This window comes from Crassostrea angulata, chromosome 10 (assembly GCF_025612915.1).
Source record: "Crassostrea angulata isolate pt1a10 chromosome 10, ASM2561291v2, whole genome shotgun sequence".
Taxonomy (NCBI): domain Eukaryota; kingdom Metazoa; phylum Mollusca; class Bivalvia; order Ostreida; family Ostreidae; genus Magallana; species Magallana angulata.
The window spans coordinates 25,413,038-25,432,042 of NC_069120.1; the positions used below are offsets into that span (position 1 = coordinate 25,413,038).

General features: G+C 33.3%; 1 pseudogene; it reads right to left on the minus strand.

Moving 5' to 3' along the window:
- Positions 1-3,991: 3,991 nt before the first annotated feature.
- On the minus strand, positions 3,992-5,282 carry LOC128165089 (uncharacterized; annotated as a pseudogene).
- Positions 5,283-19,005: the final 13,723 nt, after the last annotated feature.

Consider the following 19,005-nt stretch of genomic DNA (forward strand, 5'->3'; position numbering starts at 1 on the left):
CCCTAAAGGACATTTAATCTACGGCAAACTGGTCCTCAGCTTCCCATTTTCACCGGTTTTATAACAGAAACATTAAGAGTCGGAGTCAGTTTTTTGTCAGCAGTTCTATACAGTAAGGATTCCTGAATTATTTTGTGTGATTATCAATGATTTAGATGAAAAAAAAAATTGTTACGAGTTTTATATAATTTGTAATTTTGCTTGAAAAATTGAACAATGAAGTAAACAATTGTAAATTGTTTGTAAAAAATATGATTGTGTTTTTGCTGTTTTTCTTTTTTTCATAAAAATATTTACGTTCGATCTTATTTCCTAATGATATTTCCTGCGGAAATTTGCATGATTCGGATTACAATTGTCTTCTTTAAATTTTACAGTATGTAAATTTTATAACATTTATTGAGAGGCTTTAAAGAAATTCAATGTCAATTTGAGAATGGCAGAAGGCATAAGAATTAGAATGTTCCCCTTATTTAAGCATCTCTGATGTATGGAACGCCAAATAAACATATATTCAAATATTTGTACCTATCTTCAAATAATTGTACCTATCTTCAATTAATTGTACCTATCTTCATTTGAAGATAGGTACAATAGAATTACTGTTGTGCAGGATAAGGGACAAAGGGACTAAAAGGAAGTCTGACGGCTTCGAGAGTTGACTTTCTCGTATCTATTTTATTATGAATATATATTTTGGTATTCGTAACATAATATACATTTCAATATAAATTAATTGCATCATAAGTGTTCTTTCCCGACCCTAAATTATCTCTCAATAAATGTCAAAAATAATGCTAAGCTGTAAAAGAGAACACGTTCGAAAGGAACGTTTATATGGTATAGGACAATAACCAGGTGAATTTTCTTTAGGAAATCAACGGGGTGTGAAGTAGTATCTATCGTGATAAACTAAGAATAAAAAAAATTGAATGTCAACTATCTAAACCTTGAGACTTCCTATTAGAATGCCCCTTATCCTGCACATCTGAGATGCTTGGATAAGGGAGACATTATAATATTTGGAAAAAATAATATCTTGCTGTTATTTTAATTATTGGAATTGTACAATTCACGAATCTATTCTTATAAATAAAGACATTTTGGCAATAAACTCAAACATGCCTGCACCAGAGTAACTGCTTACACCTTTGGTATTTCATCACGAGACATATGATGTCCGTAAGCTATAATTTAATTCAACCTGATAAGTAGTTTTTTTAAGAAAAAATAATTAAAAACATACTGTCATTTTCGATAAACCAGCCCGAATTAGCAAAAATAAGAGTAAGGTGGTGGACACGCTTTGGCGGATCCAAGTCAGTGATAGTTTGTAACGGTATATACATGCATTAAAATGATATTGAATAATTACGTAAGGGTGAATATATATATCGGGAACTTATTTATAGTATGACATAGAAATTAAGATTTGACAAATGTTGATTAAATAAAATGAGCCAATTCGTTTTTGGAATGTGCAAATTTAGTTTTGATAGGAAGAACTTTCTAGAACGGGGTAACTAAGAACGTGGGTTGACTAATTGTCACAATGGCGGAAAAAGTAGGACAAGTTTATTATGCATCTGGCAGGCTCCTTGGATAATGAACTTTGGCTTAAAATGTGCCTGCATTCGCGTTTGAAGATTACATTATATTTTTACACCACTGTTGTTATCGGTTGTTATCTTACCTTTCATTCTACAACTATCTATTCAGCTTGCTGTATCATTCCCGATTGATTCTTTCCATTTTTCCTTCTGACAAATAGGATATTCTTTGCCTCACTGTACAGTTCCAAAAAATGTTTTTATACTTAAAATACCTGAATTACATTTTCTATGTTGCCATAGATCACACTGGTCATACTGTATAGCTTCCTTTAATGGACAAATGGCACTCTAGGAAGATGTCTACGAAAATGCAAGGATATAAAGAGTGTAAATAAATATCAATGCAATACAAAAAACAGAAAAGTAGAACTAGAATGCAATAAATTTAACAAATTAATATCATATAAGGTACTAGTGACAGACATAATCCTGGTATACACTCTGGAGAGCGAATAATATTTGACGTTGACTTTTTTGTTATTATTTAATATTCTGATCCATTTCATGATTAAAACAATCAAAAACATACAAATATTGTCTTTGTTCCGTTCAGGCAAAAATAGTAATGGAGTTTACTGCGGAATAAACCATAACATGATACTTGTGTTTTCATGTTTTTATACTTATTAGTAATACATGTAGAATATAGTTATTCTGACATTTTTTAAACCAACTACAAATAATTAAATTTGATATTATAAAAATATTTCATATATAAATAAAAGAATATTATGATTCTGTGTATAAGGACCGTTGGGTTTTGAGGTTCTTATACTTTTCTTCGTAGTAAAAGATACAAGGCTATTGGATAATTTGTTTTGCAAGAACACTGACAGAATTAGATTATATCTATTTGCACTAATCAGCTTCCTAAAAACGGCGAGAACGCATTTAAACTTCAGGCATGTTTAAGGTCAGACGACACGTTCCTTGAGAATCTTTTTTGTATCTCCTCGTAATAAAGAGTTCCAATAAAAAATATTAATTTTATAATTATTTTAAAAATTATCAAAATTTACTTAAACTTGGTTATATGTGTACATGGTCGAGTGGTTAGAACCGTGGCCGTTCACTGACAGAAGCGTGTAGGTTCTAGAGGTCGTGAGTTCAAAGCCCCGCCCCGGCGGAGATATAGTTATAATTTAGTGAATTTCGCTGTGCTGTAGATGTATTTATTTTTATATCAGCAATGCAAGTGTATTTTCAAGAAGATTATTTAGGAAACTGCATACTCTAGTATTTTGCAGAAATTCCTGGTAAGGTACCCTAATTTTTTGCAAGTAAGCTTGTAAAAATAGTAGTAAACCATTAACAAATTCCTGGGAAAAGTTATCTAAAATTGAGGAACGTGTCGTCTGACCTTAAATTTATATATTCATTAATGATTCATATTTATACCCTTATATTTCAGATGTATATTTTTATTCTTAATTGAAAAATATACGTTGAATCTAACTTATGACCAACGTGCAGTACGAAAAGAAAATGAAACAAAATAAAAAATTTATTAAACTTTATTATGTTGTAATTTTTATTGGATGTCATCGTCATCAGAAGTTCAGACGAAAGCCGATTTTCCGTATGGGTTGGAATGTCTGGACCGTTTGCCTCTGGAGGACTTCGATGAAAAAAGACTTCTTTCCTTAAAGTCCTTCGGGTGGGAGACTTTGTCAGTGCGTATCCTCTTGACTGTTGAAAAAATGTTTCAAAAAATTGAATAAATTATATATATATATATATATATATATATATATATATATATATATATATATATATATATATTGATTCTTAATTAGAAGCATTATAAAAAGAATATAAAAATAAATGTATATTAAATATTGTTCTTATTTACTATAATAATTTGTGCTGAAGATAGTCCAGCAACCTCGGATGCTCCAGATGGTTCAGATGCAGTACTCCTAGGGGGGTCAGAGTCTGGATGTAATGGAGGCAGTTGAATGTTTAGAGGCAGAACATGGTGGCTGTTGGATGTCGTCATCTGTTGAAATGACGATTGTATTCCATCTTCCTGTACTCTATAAATCTGATGAAAAACATTGTAAATGCTGTTTTTAAAATAATTCTTATAAAAAAATTCTTTCGTTTATACATTTCTTTTTCAAAATGGTTCATACTTTTCCTTCTTCCACTTTTTCGTTTCACCTTTTACATTTTTGACATTTGCTATGAAATGGATAAAATTAGTAAAAATAATAATTTCTTTATATACATTATAGTGATATGTACCTGGTACATTCACATTCACAGGCCTTCCCTCGTAAAAAGTGGGAGCTGAGGATTCTAGACAGAAGAAGAAAAAATAAAAATCAGTATGATTTCATATTGAAAATATTTGTTATATTATGAAGTGAAATTTATCATTTCTGTTTCATTTCCAGCGCTTGTTTCAGTTTTATTTTATTATCTACTTCGTCCAACCAAGAACCTAGCCTTTCATCGAAGACCTTGTCTACGCTTGACTTCTCACGAGTTGTCTTTCCTGAGGACAGCTTCCTTTTTTCAATGGTGACACGAGAAGTTAGAATGGAATAGGAGAACAACTCCTCTGAAAATATATCCCTTCGATAGGATGCTATACTCTCAAAGTCTATGTTTCTGCAATAGAAGAAAATACATGACTAAAACACAAAAAGAGATAAATATAAACTTTAAAAAATGTGCATCTCACATGTATAAAACCTGGATGAATTTCCCAATTATCAAAATGAGAATTTGCAGTTGGGATACTCTCCCAGGTGTTAAAGAGTGACGTTGGATATGTGTATGCTGCAGGTCCAGTCAAAGTTAATAATGAAAGGAGAAAATTAAAGAATGCCTGGTAAACATATCCCTTGTCCGATGAACGCATAATAATTTCTGCAAAGTACCCTTCAAATTGTTTTATCTTTGTTCCTGTCAGTTCCCTACAATGGTCTTTGGCAAGTTTCCAAGCACCTTCGATACAATTGGTATGCACTTCCACGATATCCTGTGTTTTGGTGTTCCCATAGGTCTTCCTAAAGGAATACTTCTGAAGAACAGTAAAGTGGTCGTAACCCACTTCTTTTAACTTGCAGTACGCTGGCCATCCGTCACTGTATATCGTAGCACCCTTCTCGACATGATGTTCTATGATGGGAAGGAGGGTTTCTTCGGTACGATCAGAAACTGGGTATATAAAGAGTGTTGCTTTCTAGCTCCATCATGACGAAGGTCCATAACTAAAGATATTAAAATTTAAATTGTGATATTGTTTTATTGTACTCTGAAATACAAAGTTGCTTTTCACATGTATATAAGGCAAATAATTTGATTTTGCAGTTTCTTTTGAATTTGCATGCATTTTTCATTTCTTTCTCTTAAAGTTCAATTTTCATCTATGAGAGACTCGCCAATGTCTATGACCCCCTGCAGTTTCTTAAATCTAAAATTCCTTAAAAAATATCTCTAACAAAACTTCCCCAATTATCCGTTGTGCTGCCGTAGGACATTCCCGAGAATCTGTCACATTGGGCAAGGCTACACTTGTCTTAAACAACTCTTAATGAATAACATAATGTCTTGAGTTAGCAAATTGCTTTTTTCAAATAAAGAATATGTCCAAGAAGCCCTTGGGTGGTATTTGTTCCTCGAACATCGGTAAATGCTGCCACCAGGAGCCCTAGTCATTATCTTAGGAGACTTGTGTCTAACGCAATCTTCGTAAGGGCAGGGGTAGGTAGTTGCCAATAAACCAATAGTTTTGCACCATTGCTGAACTTCTACTTTGGTCTGGTGAAGCGCGTGAAAAAATTATTATAAGGGTTAGCGAAATCTTTCGGCTGAATTTCTAAAATGTCATCACTCTTTCGGTCTCAAAAGCTTCCACCACTTCTCCTTGATGACATGGTGTCAGGATAGGTAACTGTGTTAAATATTGCAAGTATTTATCAGGGTAAGGGGTGGTACTTATCAAAATAAAGTTTAGTACAGGGTCTTGAAACTGAAAAAAAAACCCAGATGTATAATATGAACTATTAAAAATCTGGCATATCAAAAGGAGTAGGGGTTGGACTATATAAAATTATATTATATTATTATTATACATTATAAAAAATTACATGACGAATTGCTCTTATTACAATTTAGGGCTTCTTAAATGGTTTGAATACAGGGGTGAAACGGACTACAACTGTAAATAAACCAGCATTTTGAAAACTGTTCACTCATTTAAAATTTATATCGATTCCAACACGCTGAGCTTTACTTTTTTACTCAAAATCAAGCCCTTAAAGAAAAAAACTAATCTGTAAATAGAAAGCATGCAATGGTATATAATTTTTATTTTCCCCTATTTTTCATATTTCTTTTGTCTCGCGGAAGATACTCCCTTCTCCCATCAATGTATTTGTACTCCCTCTGGCTTACATTCCAAGAATTTAGTTTTGCTTGTTTACATGCAATTTAGCCCTTAAAAAACCGAACTAATATGTAAATAAAAAGTATGCAATTCTATATATTTTTATTTTTCCATATTTTTCATTTTCTTTGACCTCGTGGAAAATACCGCCTTCTTCTCCCATCAAGGTATTGATATTCCCTCCCCTCTGGCTTACATTGCAAGCTTTTAGTTTTACTAGTTTACTTGCAATCCAACCCTTATAAAAAGTAACTAATCTGTAAATGAAAAGCATGCAATTGTATATAACTTTTCTCAAATCCACATTTTCTCTGGTCTCGCGGAAGATACCGCCTTCTTCTCCTATCAAGGTATTGATATTCCCTCTGGCTTACATTTAAAGCATATAGGTTATAATTTCTACCGGCGTTGAACAGTCTTAAATATCGAAATTATATATTGTTTTAGGCTGTGTTAATTAATATAAACTTGAAAACATTTTATATTATGTATATGACTAACCTGAATATTGCCCGAAAATAATTTAAAGCTGCACTGTCTCGCGCCAGGTTCTTTAATGAAATCCATTGGTAATGCGTTCTTTTGAATTTTGTCGGCTGAATTAAAAATAAGATTTTGTAAATAAAATAAACAAGTTTAACTTGAAAAGATAAATAAACAAAACAAATCAATATTCTCTTTCCCCCTTTCACGCCACTCTCATTTCAAAATAACTTTAAAAAATAATAATTCAATTAAATCAAATGAACAATAAAACTCTTGTTGAAAAATTATTCAGAAAATGTTAAAGTTCAATAATTCAAAAACATCGTAAAATTACATGTACTCTAAATTTCAGCTCTGTATATATAAATATTAGACTGAAACAACAGTCACTTGAACCCACCGATAACCTCACTCTGAAAAGAAACTTAGTCACGTGGTTCACTCCTTCAATCACACCACGCACCCGAGACTCTCCTGCGCCCTCCTCAAACTGTCTGTCCCTCGTGTACCAATATCCAGACTGCAAGCCCTAGACTCACAGGTCTCTCGCTAACACTCTACAACAACTTCACAGACTTATAACGTCCAGCTCATCGCAGCGTACATCCCCGGCATTTGTCTGTCGCCACATGACCATCCATAGGGAAATTCACTTGTAGCGCCCCCAGTCTGTAGTACAGGAATTTGCACCAAACACCCTTAGCACTGAAAATACCACACTGTGACTGATTAATTAAGCCTCGATGAATATACAAACATACATGTACGACCTTTTGTACTAATAACTAAATTACCAGCGAAATTTACAAAAGAACATAAAAAAAAACCTTCCCGACTAGGAAAACATGTGCCCGCCTAACAAAATCCCAAATTAAATGGCTATCCGTTCCTCTACCAGTATTATCTAACTGGGTATATTCACCATACATAAAATCAGGAGATGTAAACCGTGGCACCCGGCTGATGTCGTTACCGGACCCTCTACTTACCACTACACCCAAACCGGTCTCTTCCTTTAAATACTGACTCTAAAAATAGCACACTCACCCGACACCCGTACTCACATACGGTAACCCATTCATGACAGAAATATCGAAGAGCACAAATATAAACACCATTATATACAAAACTGAATTAACTTTATTACAATTACAACATTCAAAAACAGTCTATTTACGAAACAAAAAGTACTAATTAAAATGGGCTCCCAGTGGTTTGATATATGATCAGAGTGAATAACAGTATTTGGTTTGATGATACTTTGCTCATGTAACGGTCAGAACTGAAGTAGAACCGAGAACGATATAGGGTTGAATCAGGATTGGAGTAAGAACTAGATAGAGTGACAAATGCTAAAACTGGTATTAATTTCATTCAACAATTAACTATATAGCATTGAAATGGTGACCATCTCAAAGGGCACCACTTATATAATGGACAATAGGATGAGAAGCATTTCAGAGAATTTTTCTTTGACCTTGACCTATAACTTAGAAATTTTCAGCTGGCATAAACTTTTAATTCAATCGCATTACCCCTTACATACGGCATTTTTGTTCAACTTGAGCAAGATTTAGCAAATGGGAAATAATCTACAGTCTTAAACTGATTATAAAGTGATCTGCTATGACTTTCACATTCACTTGGTTCAAATTATAAACTCATTGTACACCATTAACCCAAAGCTCTGTTCATGTGAAGTAGGCGCCAAATAGGGCCAAGTGGAGAGTATAGATAGGCTCTAAAAAGAATTTTGCGTTATCCAGTACGACCTTGACACTTGACCTACAAACAAAATTCAAGGTCACTGCTCTGTGAGTGAAGTATATACCAGATTGGACCAAAGGCAGATAAGATAAGCTCCGGACATTAATTTTTCATATTATTCTGCAACGACCTTCACATTTGACCTTGAAACTTGGTTCAAGGTCACTGCACACCTTTGATCAAAAGCTCTGCTAATGCAAAGTGTGAGCAAAAAATGGTTTGTAGAGATTATGTGGAGAGTAAGTGATGCTCTGAAATAAAGAATTGTCGCGTGATCAAATATGACCTTGACCTACAAAATACCTTTAAGATCACTGCACTACCTCTGACCAAAGGCACACTGTGAGAAAAGTTTGAGCGTGATTGGATCAAGGGGAGATAAGATATGCTCCGGACAAGAATTTTTTAAAATAATTCTGCTATGACCTTCAGCTTTGACCTAGAAACATGGTTCAATGTCACTGCACACCATTCACCCAAAACTAAATAAAGAGTTTTTGTAAATATTTCATACATAAAACATGCTTAAAATATTTACAGGTTCATGTTCACTATAAGGTTCAAATTTAATGACTTGTACAAGATTGCTGTTGCACTTGTAGTTCTGAAAGTAAGGTTGGTCCCGTAACATTTACACGCTAATGGCGGAGTTGACACTCTCTGTTATTTATGTCTCTGATTTTCGGAGTATGATTTTTAATGAAAGGAACGGTTGTATCGTAATTCGTGTAGGTGATGCACGATATTACACAAAAAAGTAGTACAATTGTAAGTGGCGAACGGATTTATTTTTACCTATTAATTTTGCATGAATCGCAAATAAAGAAAATCGTGTCAGATAAGTCGGTCTTAAAAATCAAAATGGCGACCGTGACAAATCTTTTTTATTGTCAAAGTTCTTGGAATCTTATTGTAAAAAAATATTTCTAACGTCAGGTGCCTGTGTTTGTTATCGGTATACACTTTTTTTACTGATTTTGTTAATTCAGCAGTTTTCGGGGTTTTCATAAAACTTTTATTACGGATACCGTCCGACTTGTGGATTTTCCCTTGGATCACAAAATTGAATAAATCTAATGATTAATATTATCTTCTTTGATATAGTTGTTTGATTTTCCCGGTTAGTTGTAATTTTTATAATTTTTCCTTGGGGTCTTATTTTACATAATATACCGTTGTGTCAATTTTCTACAATTATGAAGGCCGGGATTGAGTAAAATTTAGACAAAGTATCAGACAATTGCAAAAAAGCCAAATTAATATAGATTGTAACAACTTATTCAAACTCATAAATTCATATTCGAGGAAATCCAGGACAATTACAAATTCAAACTTTCAAGACCCCGTCTTTCAGTACTCTCAGTACTTTGATTTTTTTCATGGCAGTCGGTTTACAGAATTGAAAAAACCCACATTGCAACATTTTTTAAACATAAAATAGGAAAATGTCGAGGGACTTTATAATTTCGCGGGATTTGACAATATGCCAAAATGCACAACATTCATAATTCTTAAGACTGGTCCCTTGACAATTTTTGGGCCCCACAAAGGGTTCAAAGCTTGATGAAGGTTTTTATGTTTAAGATCGTATTGAGGACTGCAATGCCCAATATGTGATATGGCTATGAAATCATCCTATTACAAAGGGGACTCAATATTTAACATAAAGAATAAATTAAATATTTTTCTACATGATTATTATACTACATTGTCCATATAGTTTGTATAATGACTCCATAAAGATGATTTTATAATTGCTCACGTGAGTAATGTGGCCCATGTACCTCTTGTTATGTTTTTGTGATTGAGCAACAAATTTGTTGCCGAGAATATTGGAATAGTAACTTTAATGAAGATGTTTGAAATTATTGCAGGGTTATGAAGAAGATTTGGGTTATGATGCAAGTTTTGTGAAATGCATCATAAAAAAATATAAAGCTTAATTATTATGATATGATATGCTTCACGGAGCATGTCAGATTTTTTTTCTATATTTTGTAAGCATTTTTCTTAAATAAAAACACTGTACCGTTTTACCGCATAAAAATGCACGATATTTCATATGACGTCAAAAAACTTATGAAAGTTTCAATTTGAAGAATATTTGACCGTTTTATCGCCGAATATGGACGACCGACGCTTTAAAATTGGTTCAACAAACAAACGTTAACGTCAAAGGACTACTTGGAGCACCGGGCCGTCATTAAAATTTGTGTGCAAGCAGAACATCTCCAATGAAAACCAGAAAGTTCTTGTATGCTACCGGAAATAACCCATACGTGTGTATTTTTGTAGAAGAAATGTTTACAATTGGAATCAGAGGTTTAAATATGGAAAAACCGATATTTTGAGAACCATAACACCCATACAGCTACGGATTTCGCTTTGTTTCCAATCTAAAGTTGAAACTGCATGAACAGAGATTTTCGGACCTAAATGATCTTTGATATGCCACACAAGACATTATACAAAAACTTGACAAATGATGGTATGAATGTGCATTTTATAAATGGGTTAAATGACATAAATGGTGTGTGGAACAGAAAGGTGTCTACCTTGAAAAGGAACAACGGGTTTGCCTTTCTGTTATTTAACGTCACGACGAGGAGGAGGTAAGAAGTGGTGCTCCGTAAAATATTTCTGAGTTATGCAAAGTAAACATCACTGTATATTTTGAAAAAAAAATTAAACTCAGACGATTTTTTGTATACTTATTTTCAATGGATAGTCATTTAATAAAACATACGTCATACATTCCGTAAACTACTTTGTCCGCGAACTTTTCTAACAACCCTCGAACATGTATTTACTTTGCACCCTTTTTATGCACATTTTTCTTGAAACTCCATTTTTTATCATTATTTTAGGGAGGTATTTAAGCTGTAGAATGATTTTCCTTTTACTAAAATAATTTAATAAGTTACCATGGTCATTTGAAAGGTACATGTAAAATATTTTTACAGTGTATGCTGTTTCAAACAAAGGGTGATTTCTTTGTCTTGAAAATACTTATTGTATGCTGGTGATGGTGTAAGATCATTCATAATGATACAATAATACAATTCAAAGCATTCTTTGCAACTTTCTAACATAATAAAATATTTTGCTGCAACAAACTAACATCAGGACAGGTAGTTTTATTGACAGTCTAAGACGTGGGTTCAGATCCCATCACTGTTTTAAATTTCTTTTGTTGCTTACGTAGAAAATATTTGAAATACATTTATTGCATCATATTTATTTCCAATACCTTCTATTTTCTTAGGAACTTCAGTCAACAGAAAACATATTGAAATAAATAATTAAAACTCAGACAATAGAGCTTCAAATGTTGATGAACACCAAAGGCAAGTAATTCAACAGGATGAATATTTACATCAGCACGGTTTGTAAAGAGTCATATTCAGGGACATGGCAACTCTTTGTTTTGTTCTGTTAGTTTTGGTTTGTATGATATTAAAGACGATCATTATGCATTGAGAGAACTGTCTGTGAATAACATCCAGGAAAACTGAGATGACCCGGTTTTCTTTGTATTGAGAAAATGGATTACCCGTGACCAACACAGAAACCACCAGGTATCTAATTTTTAAGACAATTAAGAACTTTGGCTGGGCAAGAATCCATACTAGCTTTGTTAACAGTATTGAAACTTACCTGTGACTATTGAAGGGGACTCTCAAAATCCAGTGGTGAAGACTTAAGAACGCAATTTTCACAACTCGGATAATATTATTCATTTGGTTTCGATACGGAATGGTAGTGGGCATTAAATAATCATTAATATAAAATCCAGCATTAAAGAATCACACAGCTCCAACTAGGTCATCACAAAACACTGCCTGCGTTTAAGACAATAATACCGGTAAAGCAATTCGAATTGGAGATCTAATGCAAAATCTTGCAAACCACTTAGTTAGATGTGCTGGAAGATATTCAAAGCCACAAAGTACAAAATCAAAATACTGAGCATTCATATGGTAGACGGTATGTTGACACAAGTGATGGTTCAAAGTCTTATACAAAACGCCCTAGGTGCTACAGAAGTTTATAAGACAAAGTAACTATGATGCGTCACCAAAAGAGGGCTCATGGGCAAGAAAATGGCCAAGAAATACTATGTTGTATATCCACATGTGCTTTGAAGATTCATAGTGTGGCTACATTAGTTGATCATCTTCGAAATTTTCATGGAGCATGTATAGTTGAAAGGTATTGATTTATTTGAACAGTTTAAAAGAGCAGGAGTATATTAAAATACAGGTAGGTATGTAAAGCAGCGGCAAAATAAGTAAACAAAGATAAATGTCAGTCCTATACTTTTGTGTTACAGGGATGGGGGTCAAACGTATTCACTTGAAAAAGGGTAAAAAAAAGTTATAAAGGAAAACGCAAAGAGAATATTAAAGGGTCTTGCAAAATTCAAGAATTGTATCCATCGATGTTGTCTCTTAAAATTCAGTCAGATGGATCTGTTCAGGTAAAACATATTAAGTCGGATACACACTCATTGTCCCTTGAAGAAAGCAAATTCCTGCCTTTACAAGATTCTGTCAAATCTAAGATTTGTATAATGTAAGCACTGAAAATACCAATTGACACTATACTGGACGGAATACGAAAAAATGTAGGTGAACGCAACGAACATGACGACATCATTAAATTAAAATACTATCATTTGTTGGATAGGAAAACTATTTACAATTTAACTTTAACGAAACATTCTGACGACGCGACTTTAACCTTTTTGAAAGTTAATGAAGTGAGAAATGAAATATACAATCCAGTATTAGTGTATAAACAGCAAAACATTGACGATCCGTCGACAGGTCTAAAGGAAGAAGAGTTTATGGTCGCAATAATAACCAAACAGCTTTAAATATTTGGATAATTTGCTTCACTTATACTTTGTATGGATTCAACCCACAAGACAAAATGTTTATTCTTTTATATTGATAAATCTTTTGGTTTTAGATGAATTTTGGCATGGTTTGCCTGTGGCATTTTATGTAAGCAATAGACATGGCGAGGGTGTAATATCTGTCTTTTTTTTAACTTGGTCAGAATGAAAGCTTCTAATACTAAAGTTAATATACTGATGACAGATGACGACAATTTAGGTTGAAAGTTTGGGATGGGGACCTTAAACATTTTCTTTGTCATTGGCATGTTCAAGAAAATGGGTAAAAAAAGATTCGACAACTAATTAAGGATTAAGAACTACAAGCAGATATGTATAATTATGTTCTTGTATACAAGCACAGTCTAAAAATCTATTCTCTGGTTGTGTCCAGGAATTGTTGAAAAAAAAAATCAGGATCTACTCAAGAATTTTTAAATTACTTTCAGAATTTCTACATGAGTAGAAAAGAAATTTGGGCAAAACATCTTTTAATTCGGGGAATTCTGAAATGTTCATACAAATATGATTATAGAAAGCTTTCACAATCAACTTTAAACCATATATTTTGAAGGAAAACGCAATAGACGGAAATACGCCCAAGGATGAGAAAAAAGCCATAGAAGAAGATAGTCGACAGTTATGCTTAAAATACATTCATTATTTGCAGTCTTTGGATAATTCTGAATGGTTAAAGGACAGAAATCACATTGTTGTCAGTTTTCTTTGTATAATATCGGGGTGCAAAATTAATTAAAGATCTTTAAGAAAAACAGAAAGCGGCAATAATTTTTGCGTTAGAACAAATATATTCCTTAATTTCGTCAAAGATTATTTTGCCATTTACTTTTAGTAAAAATTTGATTCTATATTACTTTTTTAAAAGCAAAGCTATTTGCACTATGAACACAGTGGCAGGTCCGGGCGGAAGTTACCAGTCAGTCCTATCATAGATAGCCCAGCAGGGAGCGGATCCAATGTGTATCAGTAATATTGAAGATTTGATAACCTTTATTGTTAATAATCAAATCCTAACAAGAAGGTGGCGAGTTAATTATGAAAAAAATTATCTTGTCAGCAATAACTACCCATTTCCTCATCATGTTTCTCATCTTCGTCTTTCAAAATTTTCAAATTATTTAGATAAATTCTCCGATGTATTTCGCAAATTACGCATGGATTTCATTGATAATAAAATTATGAGGATACTAGACCACCACACTGTAGGACTGACTGGACCAAAAGATACCATGTGAGGGGAAAGAGAAAGAGAGAAGAAGATCAATTCTTACATCTCAGATACAAATAGACCCATTCAGCTTCGTTGAGTACCATAACGCAAGTAAGGCAACTGTCATCATGAGCAACCCTGTGGCAAAGAACCCTTGCTCTTTTGAATCATTGACATGTTTTAAAAACTATAAAGAATGAGACAACAAGTGATGAAAGAAATGGACAATTGCCGGATGCGATGGACGGTGGGTTCTTTGTACATAGTCCGAGACTCTTCTGACCAGTCTGTAATCCCGGCTTTTATAATATGGCGTATGCGGGTTCAGGCATCACAAGTGTTTGAAGAATATCGGATTGTGTATAAAACTGTTTTAACCGACGTGTATTGTATGATTTAGACAAAATCAGAGATAAATACAGATTGACGGGGACATAGGGGTCGATGGAAAACACTTGAGATATTTAAAATAATGCGTGCTTTTACTATTTATAGTTTAGCATAAATGTAGGTTTGTTAACATGCCATAATAACATTCAGTTGTTATATATGACACAATTAAAAACATACTATGCACTAGTATAAAGAACATGCTGCATGGTGGTAAGTTTGGGAAAAACGCCAATAACTTGTGTTTGTATTCATTAGGCAAAATGTCAACACATTATATGACAGAAATATGTAAATAAAAGCTTCTTAATTGGAATAAAAAGTACATAATTGTAAAATTTATTGGCAAAATGAGTGATAAAGATTTTGTGTATGGGGAAACAGGTGACATTTCCTAAACAACTGTAATACTGATAACATGGAAGAAATCACAAAAGCACAATTTTTTTTCACAAAAAACATTAGTTTAATCTTAATAATTTGACTTACGAATACCGTAATTCATTTCTTAAGTCGTTTTCACGAAACCCTTCGTAAGTGAAAAATTAAACTTCAGAGAAGTTTTAAGAGTTCGATCTGGAAACACACTTAGATTACACTTACGACAAAAACTGTCATAACACACATTCTTTTTCAAGGCGGCTGCGCATACAGAATTTCCGGTTACGTATTCGTCTGCAAATTTGACATTTCGACGGAATTTTTTATATAAACATGGACAAACACAAACCGAGCCAAATTGGAGAACGGATGGGCTAGAGGCTTTGGCCCAGGGAGTTTATTTACCGAAGGTCGGCATCCAAAACTTACGGCAGAAAACCCTTAGGGCAGATTAATTGGGTTCGTCATCTCCTGACATGCCATGTATGGGTATCAATGTACCATCTATAGTACGGACTACATTTGGGAAAAGTGCAACCTGATGATAAAAGCCACCCTTTAATCTCTTTAGTTCATCTACTGTGGTCGGGAAATTAATGTTGTTAAGCTGCTGACACATAGCTCGGCAGACAGAATGTAATATCCTAGATGCAGATGGAACGGAGACTCCATGCAGGCCAGCCGCTTCTGACAAGTAGTCCCCCTTAGCCAAAAAGTGAGGAGGAAAAGAGGAAAGAGAGAACACAATCGTTTAAGTTTACAGATGAGGATGGGGAGGGGGGGACAAATATCAAAGAATTTCGAGGCTCAATTTTTTTTTAATTAGGTGTACTTCAAGACTTTTTAAAGTAAAATAGATTAAAGGGCTGAAAAAAAAAACCTTAAATATTTTTACAAAAATTTAAAATAATTATACCCCCGCAAAAGAAGTTTGGGGGGTATATAGGAGTCACCCCGTCCGTCCGTCCGTCTGTCTGTTGAAAATTCGTGTCCGGTCCATATCTTTCTTATGGAGAAACATTTGAAGTTCTTACTTCACACAAAGATTGCTTATGACCTAAGGGTGTGTCATGACCTTTACCCAAGGTCATTTGGGCAAGGCCAAGGTCACTGGCAGAAAAGTGAAAAATTCATGTCCAGTCCATATCTTTCGAATGGACAAATATTGGAAGTTCTTAAGGTAATTATCCATACGTCACAAAACAACGTCTGACGTCATTCACGCGTTATTACGTCTTATCCGTGCCCGATCTAATTGAGACCTAACGTTAATCAAAGTACTGAAGTACTGAAAGCCGGGCTCTTTTGGTGTGTCTTTATGCTTTATGCATATTGTGTGGTAAAGACTGAAAATTAATCTCTCTCTCTCTCTCATAAGTATGCTTTTAATGTCGGCAAAGCGTCAGAGAGCGACCAAATTTTGTAAGCAGCTACAAACAAAAATATATCTGTCTAGTAGAAAAAAGTTCAACAGTTACTGTCTTGAATTTTGCAACAAGCGTTATATATTCAATCCCCATTTCTTCAACGCGCAGCAAAGTAGTTCATAAAAATTCATGCGCATTGTATGTATCAAAACTTGTTTTTAAAACAAGTTATTAATAAGAAAACTAATAAAGATAGACAATTCTCTCGAAATTAGAATAAAAAAACCAAAATGCCAACACTTTTGACAAAACTTGGCTCTTTGTGTAACTATTTGGTATAGCGGAAGCTTTTACTTTGACGCTGTTAGGTTTTTTGTTTACTTGTGCTATTTATAGTAACATTGGCAATTTGCATGCCTACAGCCAGGACTCTGCTTTCAGCAGAGCCCGGCTAAAAAGGTGTATTTCAAAACAAAGAAATCAAGCTGACATAGAAATTGATTCAAAAAAAAAATATATCAAAAATCCTGAAAACTATCGCCAATGCTTTGAACAATAGTCAATTAGGCCTACCGGGGTATTAATCAGCGAAATAACATGACTGGGTTTTGTCGATTGCTTGCTCGTTTTGAAAATATAACACGTTAGATCGCTTACATTTTACCTGCATAAACATCAATCCATTATAAGGTTGAATTTAATTCAATTCTTTGAACATTAATCCCTGAAAGTCCATAAACATCCAAAGTGAAATCCTGACCGATATCTGTATTCCAGTGCATAAGGGAGATAAAAACACAAGGGGAAATAATTTGACCTATATCATCTTTATCCTATTCGCTTAGCAACGAGCATAGATTTATTTTCCACAAAAAAAAAATGTTTTTAGAATTAAAAATATGCGCTGAAGAGAAGTTATTTCATTATAAGAACAGTCTTTAAAGCCAGTACAAAAAAGTTTGAATTGAGGATTTGTCTTGAAGGCATATACATGTATCAGGTAGTTAGCATTATCAACGCATGTGACTGCAATTTCTAAATACCGATCTCGATCCATAATACCTACCGATATCCAAAGAAACCATCTTTTCCGATTTAAATAATACAGATTAATCAACAGTTTGTTTAAATCATGTTTCCTATTTAACAATAATCAAAACATATATTCTAGAGTTATGAAATAATAAACCAATGCACAGTTTTTATTTTTACGGATCTTTTTTCAATATATATATTTTAATGATTTTACCAAAAATATGCCAATTGTGATCCTGAAAAGGCCGGTTCCTAGGGTAATTTTATTTCCAATTGATTAAGGGCGTTAAGGTTTAAATAATATTAAAATTTTAGAGAAATCTGTACGTAAATAAAATTATAAGAGCTTAAATTGTCTTCGAAAATTTATTCATTTTATTTAATTTGTAAGCATAGTTATCTATTTTTTTTTATAAATAAGCAAGTGTAACATAAAAAATTTTGTTTTGAAATAACAAATCCTTTATTTTACACAGGATATAAGTCAAAAAATGATTTCGTGAAAGTCAAATTTCAGGCTTAGGCTTATATTCTTTATGTATGAGAAAAGCGCCTTTTTCCGCAATCGGTTCTATTTTTAGCAACGGCCCTAGCTTTTATAATACCGATGGACCAGCCAACAGGGTAAAATTTGATAAGAACATATCCTCAGACACACGTTTGAAAAATATAAAAAAATTCTGTACGCATTTTATTTATCCAGTTGGGTATGGACCATTACCTTAATTCATATCAAGATTGCTTATAACCTGAGGGTGTGTCATGACCTTGACCAAAGGTCAATTGAGGAATTTCAAGGTCATTGTTTAAAAAATACTTAATTCCTGTCTGTGTCATGTCTTGTATTAATGGGAATAATTAGAAGGTAAAATTTGACACAAAGCTTGCTTGTCTCAGGCCACAGAAAATTATTTTTTTTAGATACTCATCTCCGTCTCTCTGAAAATGGCCTGCCCCGATGTATTTTTTTTTTTGAAAAAAAAATGTATGGAAAAAAAATCTCGGAAAAGAGTCGGACTCAGTGTAACCAATAATTCAAAATGTTTATATTAAATGGCTGCTTTGACATGTGGAATTTCCTTTGATTCGAGTCATGTTTGTTAACATGAGGATGCAAATGTCCTCATGCATTAACAGTTAACTTGAACTAAAATGGAATTTAAAGGATAGAAATTGGTTTGTGTACTCATATTAGCATTAACAGTTTTAAAAAATAGAGCAGTTGTTATTTATAGAAAATGGACAGAAATTTAGAAACCATGATATTTTTGTCATTTTAGTAGAAAAGAACATTTTAGTAAAAAGGAAATTCAACATGAAAATTGCAGCTCATAATGCTTTTATTATTTTATATATTCAAAGACTCAGTTTCATGCAAATTTAAGAAGTGCAAAAGGCAGCTCAAAAAAGCTACCAGACTTTTTGATGAACATTTT